Source organism: Melozone crissalis, unplaced genomic scaffold (assembly GCF_028551555.1).
Source record: "Melozone crissalis strain CALT ecotype California unplaced genomic scaffold, PUWL_Pcris_2 ptg000039l_1, whole genome shotgun sequence".
Lineage (NCBI taxonomy): Eukaryota > Metazoa > Chordata > Aves > Passeriformes > Passerellidae > Melozone > Melozone crissalis.
In genome coordinates, this window is record NW_026535817.1 from 5,536,595 (window position 1) to 5,542,594 (window position 6,000).

The 6,000-nt window shown below is 46.3% G+C and overlaps 1 protein-coding gene across 3 annotated transcripts in view; it reads right to left on the minus strand.

The window, feature by feature from the left end:
- Positions 1-966, minus strand: part of JADE1 (jade family PHD finger 1) — a 45,558-nt gene extending 44,592 nt beyond the window's left edge. Inside the window, exon 1 of one of the 3 annotated variants that reach the window (XM_054283799.1) lies at positions 885-966. The gene's annotated coding sequence lies outside the window, so the exon portion shown is untranslated. Of the gene's footprint in view, positions 1-567; positions 638-699; positions 728-884 lie in introns of those variants that run through there. The other 2 variants (XM_054283798.1, XM_054283797.1) reach the window with 2 other exon arrangements.
- Positions 967-6,000: the final 5,034 nt, after the last annotated feature.

Genomic DNA, 6,000 nt, shown 5'->3' on the forward strand with positions numbered 1-6,000 from the left:
GGGGGCGGGGGGGAAGCAAAGCTGCTCCCGCACACCGAACACCTCCTCTCCCACGCACAGCGCTCCCCGCCCGCGGCGAGAGGCGACGGCTCTCGTGGGCATCTGAGTAACACGGTGCCACACAGTGGCCATGGCTCTCTCTCTCCCCCACCCCCTTCTTACACATCACTATCCGAGCAAGACTTGCGCTCTGCCATTGCCATCTGGCTACCAAGTTGCTCCAACGCTCCCTACTTTCCGCGGCGGGCGATACCCGGCGCTGCCCCCGCGGCGCAGCCTGCAGCGACGCCTGGGGCGCAGGGCCGGCGGCACGGCACGGCGGAGAACGGCACGGCACGGAACACCGGCGGCCGCCTCACTTGGCCGCCGCACCTGGGCAGCTGCGCGGTGCAGCGGAACAAAAAGGGAGCCGGAGCCGGCACCGGGCGGCAGCGCTGCCTCCCCTCCCGCCTCCGCCCCGCCACAGCCCCGCACAAGTTGCTTGTGGGATAGCGGAGCCGCAACTCGGCCGCCTCCCCTCGCCCCGTACCGAGCGGCGCGGCTCTTGGCGCCATGTTAATGACGTACTATCTTATTTCCACTAGGCAGCGACCTTCGGCACGAAACTGCTCTCCCGCCGCCTCCGGAGCGACAAAAAAACCCCATCAAATATGGCTGTGCTGGCGGCTCCGCGGCTGGCGCTGCGGCGGGCACGGTTACCTGCTGGCGGCGGCGCGGCGGCGGCGAGGGCGGGCGGCGCGGCCGGGCTCCCCCTGCGCGGAGGGCTCGGGGCCGCCGCATGAGTTCGGGCAGCGGGCACGGAGAGCGGCTCGCTGCGCCACACACACGCACAGCACACACACACACACTCTCTCTCACACACACACAGATTCCCTCTGACTGACGTTTGTACTTGTTATGGAGGAAGGACTCCGTGAATCAAACTCGTTTCTGGGTCACTGCTGCCACAGGGGGGAGCTGCTTTAATCCCCTGCCAAAACTGGAAGGCGAGGGGAAGGGGGGAGCGGTAATAATAATAATGCAGCGCCGGCGTGGGGAGGCGGCGGCGCGGCCCCGGGGGAGCCGCCGTTAACTCTTGGCGGGCCCGGCCGCGCCGTGCGGGGCTCCCGCCGCCCCGCGGAGCCCCCGGGGGAGCGCGGCCGCCCGGCTCCCGCCCGTGGTGTTCCAGCGGGCTGGAAAATGCGGATGGGCGGCTGGGAAATGATACGTGTCTGCACCCGCATCCCGCCCGCGGCACTGCTGGCCTTACCCTGCGACCATTAAGGCTTCTCTCCAGAAAGATTTAAAGGCGATTTCGCAAGCAGGAATGGTAGCGCTGCGCTGGCTCCCCGCGCAGAACGCGTGAGTCACTATTTTGTCAAGCAGAGAAACTGAGGGTACCAAGAGTTAAACGCCGTGGCCACATGCGTAGCGCATAATTGCCGGGGCAAGAATAAAACTGCACGCTCCCTATTCTCAGCCCCCAGCGTTATCCCTCTGGCTCGTTAACTTTGATACTTCTCAAAGACTAGAAAGAGCCAACACAATCTGCGGTTCAGTTCACATCTCTCTTGCAGGAGAGGAAATTATCTTAAATTGGCACCAAATGACATACTAAACTTCCCATTACCTAAAGAGCGTGTTTGAATGCAGATTTCCTTATTTTTTCCACATAAATCGCTTTACCTCCCGCCATACACCTGTGCTCCCTGAGTGAAAAACTCCCCCTTTCGAGCAGAATTCCTGAGCAGATACAGTCTGAGGTAATAAACACCACAGAGAAGATTCAGCATCAGCTCAGACACAGAATGAAGGCGATCTGTGTAAAGTAATCCCCATAGTATGCAAATACAAATGAATGCAGCCTCCACAGCAACATCAGCCTGCCAAGGAATCACACCTTAGTTCAGCAGAGGAATTGGGTCGTTACTCATCCCTGCAAACCGAGCCATTTATTCTGCTCTCTCACCCACCCACCCAATAATGGAGCAGTACTTACACAGAATCTGCACGTCCTAAAAAGTTGTACTTTACTACAAAAACATCCTCCCCCCTGGAGATATTCTTTCGCTGGGAAAATCAGACAGTCGTGGTTTTGTTCACAGAACACCCCGAAGCACCTTCACATTTTCAAGTCTAAGACTTTGATTCCCTTGTTTTCTACTACATGAAAATACAAAAAGGCATGAATTGCCTACTTTTTTCCTGCTCTTGCCTTGGCATCCAGACCTGTAAAGATACCTGTTGGCATAGCTTTCTGTACATCAGCAGCTTAATTAGGAACATCAACGATGATCCATGCAACACACCCCATCATAGTACCTGATAATTATAATAAACTTACCGACACACCCCTGTCACCTTACCCTGAACTTCCAGGGCTGCTAATTTTTGATACTGACTGGAGTCTGAGTTGCTCTGTATTTCCTGAACCTGTTGCTGTGCCATGGTATAAACCCCAAACAGAATAGGTCTGAGTTTTTCCCCTGAGTGGTCTGCAGGCCCCTCAGGAGCTCAGGGACTGCTTCTCCTAAGTTCATAAAGAGTAATCCCAGTTAGCAAAGCTACTGTCAATTGGCATTTATTATCCAGAGGCATGCACTTCTACTGGGCTAATATGATGAAGTTTCTTCTAAATAATTTTCAATAATATTGTCCATTGTAAAAGACCACAGAATCACAATAAATGCTATTTGTTCCACTTTCCTGAATTCTTTCCAAGAAGTTCAGGACAAGCTTCTGAGAAGAGCTTAAATGTGAATGGGCTCTAATTTCTCAAGAGGAATGACAGAAACTTTCCTGTCTCAAGCTCTTTGGATTTGAGACAGTAATTCTGTTTCCCTGCAATTAGTTTTCCTTTGCATATATAGCCAAGTTTGTATTACACATTGTATTTTAGGAAACATTTCTTTTGGAAGCCACATTTAAGATAACGTGATTGTTTTCACATTTAAGATAACATGAATGCTTTCATGGTACCATGAATGTTTTTTTTAGAAGTACCATCTCCATTACTGTAGAAATTTCCCCCAATTTCTCCACAAGCAGCTAGCTCAGTCTTTGCAGGAAGGTAACACAACTGGAACAAAGATGCTATTTTGTCTCTCAGTACAGTGCATCCGCAGAAACTCCTCTGGAATAATACACTTCTATGTTTTAAAAGGAAATACTAAAAAAACCAAAGGGCTAGGAGCTGGAAGAATAGTTTTGGAAGTGATTGGAAAACAAAAAGAAAAGGCTACTGCTTCAGCACTACAGGTATGAAATTGTATACCATGGTCAAACAAGAGAGTAGTCTTCTGCTACCTGCACTGACTAAATGTCAAGGTGATGAGGAAAATTCTGCTGTAAGTAGAGTCAGTAGAAGTTTTGACATCAGCCTTTGTCTCTAACAGATATTTAGCCTCTCAGCAAAACAGGCACTTTGTTATAATAAATAATGTCATCAGGCTCTGTGCCTCTCTCACTTATCTTTCAGTGTTATCATTTATTCCAGGAACACTCAGAGAATATGTATCCAGCTTAGAGTTAGGCTTTGTGCTAGCACAGAGAACTTCTGGTCCCTTCTCCAAGTTGTTTCATCAGATACACTCACGGATATATTAAGCTTTATTTTAATTTTTTATGGTTTGATTAGTTTCTTAATGTTTCCCTCTTGGATTGGTGAGTTTTTAGCAGATGCACAAATCCAAGGAAAGACTATGTGGCTTTTCAGCTCCCTTTTGTGGAAATCTGTTGCTGTAGCAGTGGCTAATAAAATTAATTTCCTTCCTTCCACCACTTCCTTCCTTCCGCAGCTTCCTTCCTTCCTTTTTTATTTTCTATTTTGATAATCCTCCTTTTACAATTGAAATATTTTCCATTAATTCCTGCAGTCCTCACACATGAAGGTGGAGCTACCAAAACTGAGTTTCTCCTCACTGTTAAATTCAGTCCAAGAATATCACTTAAAATTCAAAACTGTTTTGCTCTTTTGGCTCCAGTTTTCAGGAACTTCCATTTTCTCTTATTTATTTTGAAGATTAGAAACTTGAGGAGAAGAACAGTACAGATCCAAATTAGCACTGTCAACACTAGATTGTACTTAAAGAGTGGGATTTTCCAGAGAGCTTTCATATCTCCTATGATAGATAGATAGGTAGGTATTTTATAGAGCAGAGCCAAAGACAAATGCAGAGTTTGGCCAATTCCTTTCAAGGTCCATTTTGTATCTAGCTGGTCTAATCACACAAGCAAGGGGAAAAAAAAATTTGACTCATGCATATGTAAATCTATACCACTTACAAGTTGCATAAGTGCAATATTTTTAACTCCTGCAGAAATAAAAACTTGCTCAATGCAGCTCCTGTATGGGTCATAGAGGAACACAGTTGTCACAGTTTTGTCCAACCCAAATGCATCATTTATGGCAAGGTGGCACCTGACTGCTTCGCAAAATTATTCACAGAACCCCCCACTGATTGGTGCTCTGGCTTTTTCATTCTTCTCATTATCTACAAGTACCAAAATTTGGTGTGTCTGGATTAGGCAGGTCAAAAAGGCTGAGCTCAGGTAGTAAATTATTGCCTTTGACTCTGAAGATGAGGTTTAACAGGATTGCCTGAGTGATTTGTTTATTCATACACCAAAGATGTGATTTGTCCTGTGCTCCCAACCCTCATTCTTCTGGTTTATAATTCCTTTGGTTTATTGAGATGAAGTCATGAGAGATCTCTACCTGGATGTATGGGCCAAGTAGTCCAGGAAGGGGAGGCTGTGCCAGTGAAGGATGAGGATGGAAAGAGATGACAATGAATCCTCAGAGCTGAACTTTCTATTTAGTGGGCTTGCACAGACAGACTTGCGTACTCTTTTTAATGACAAAACTTGAGACGGAGAGATTATAGTACCAATTTTATCTGTGGGTAGACAGGGGCCTGCAAAGGTTGTATCACTCACACAAGTCACATGTTAAGTCAGCATTAAAACCAAGAATAGAAACCTGAAGTAATGCCTCTCAGTCCAAGGTTTCTAATGATTAAACCATATCCTCCCCTTTGGCCTGGTCCACAGCACAGAACACAGTACAAAGTGTACCCCCATGACATTTTGCACACAGATATTTTAAAATGTTTCTGCAAGTCAGACATAATCATTGCATGGATATGCAACTGCTGACACTGAGAAGGAAGCAGGGACAGGTATGCCCAATAGGTAAAATTAACTACATTCAAAAATTTAAAAGTATAGGTACTGAAATCACATGCTTCCAAATTGTTGTAATTGAAAAGTGGAAGCTGACTGGAAACCAGTAGAACAAGCTCAATGGAACACTGGAAACAGACCTGCAGGTTAAGCTGGATGAAGATGATGCATCACCTTTAAGGGAAATAACACAATTTTGTACATGATGAGAGGAGTAATTAGCAGCCAAGGTAAAGCCCTAAGGATTATGAAAACCTCAGGCAAGCGAGAATTTAGCAGCAAGAGATCAAATCTCAGCTGAAGTATCTACACGTGCCTATCTGGCAGCTCATCAGGCAACATTACAACAGCTCATCTAAATGAACTTCAACATTAAATTGTGTTTGTGCAGGCAGAAATCACGTAGTGAAAGAAAGGTGTGGTGACAAGACTTGTGGAAGAGTTCAAAAGAATCTGATTGCAGATTTTCTGATTGCAGAGTGCAACCTGATAACTGGTTGCTAGAAGTGGAGCGGTGGTATCAATTCATCACAGAAGTACAGAAAAAATATCAATTTTTTTTTTCAGTAACGACTTAGTGCCAGAATTACTTTGAAAAAAAAATTTGCAACTCTGGATCTTTAGGAATAAGAGAAATATTAACTCAAAAAAAGAATGATCAGGTGTTCCAATTGCTATGAGCAGTTTGTGATAACATGTCTACAAAGAGCAGAAGTCCTGGAAGTAACTTCCCACGTGGTCCTTTTGGGCTCCTTTTAGTACTTGATGGAATCACCACAGAGCTGCTCCTATTTGTGGTGTCTCCTGGGACAACTTCTTCCAAATGCAATGACTCAC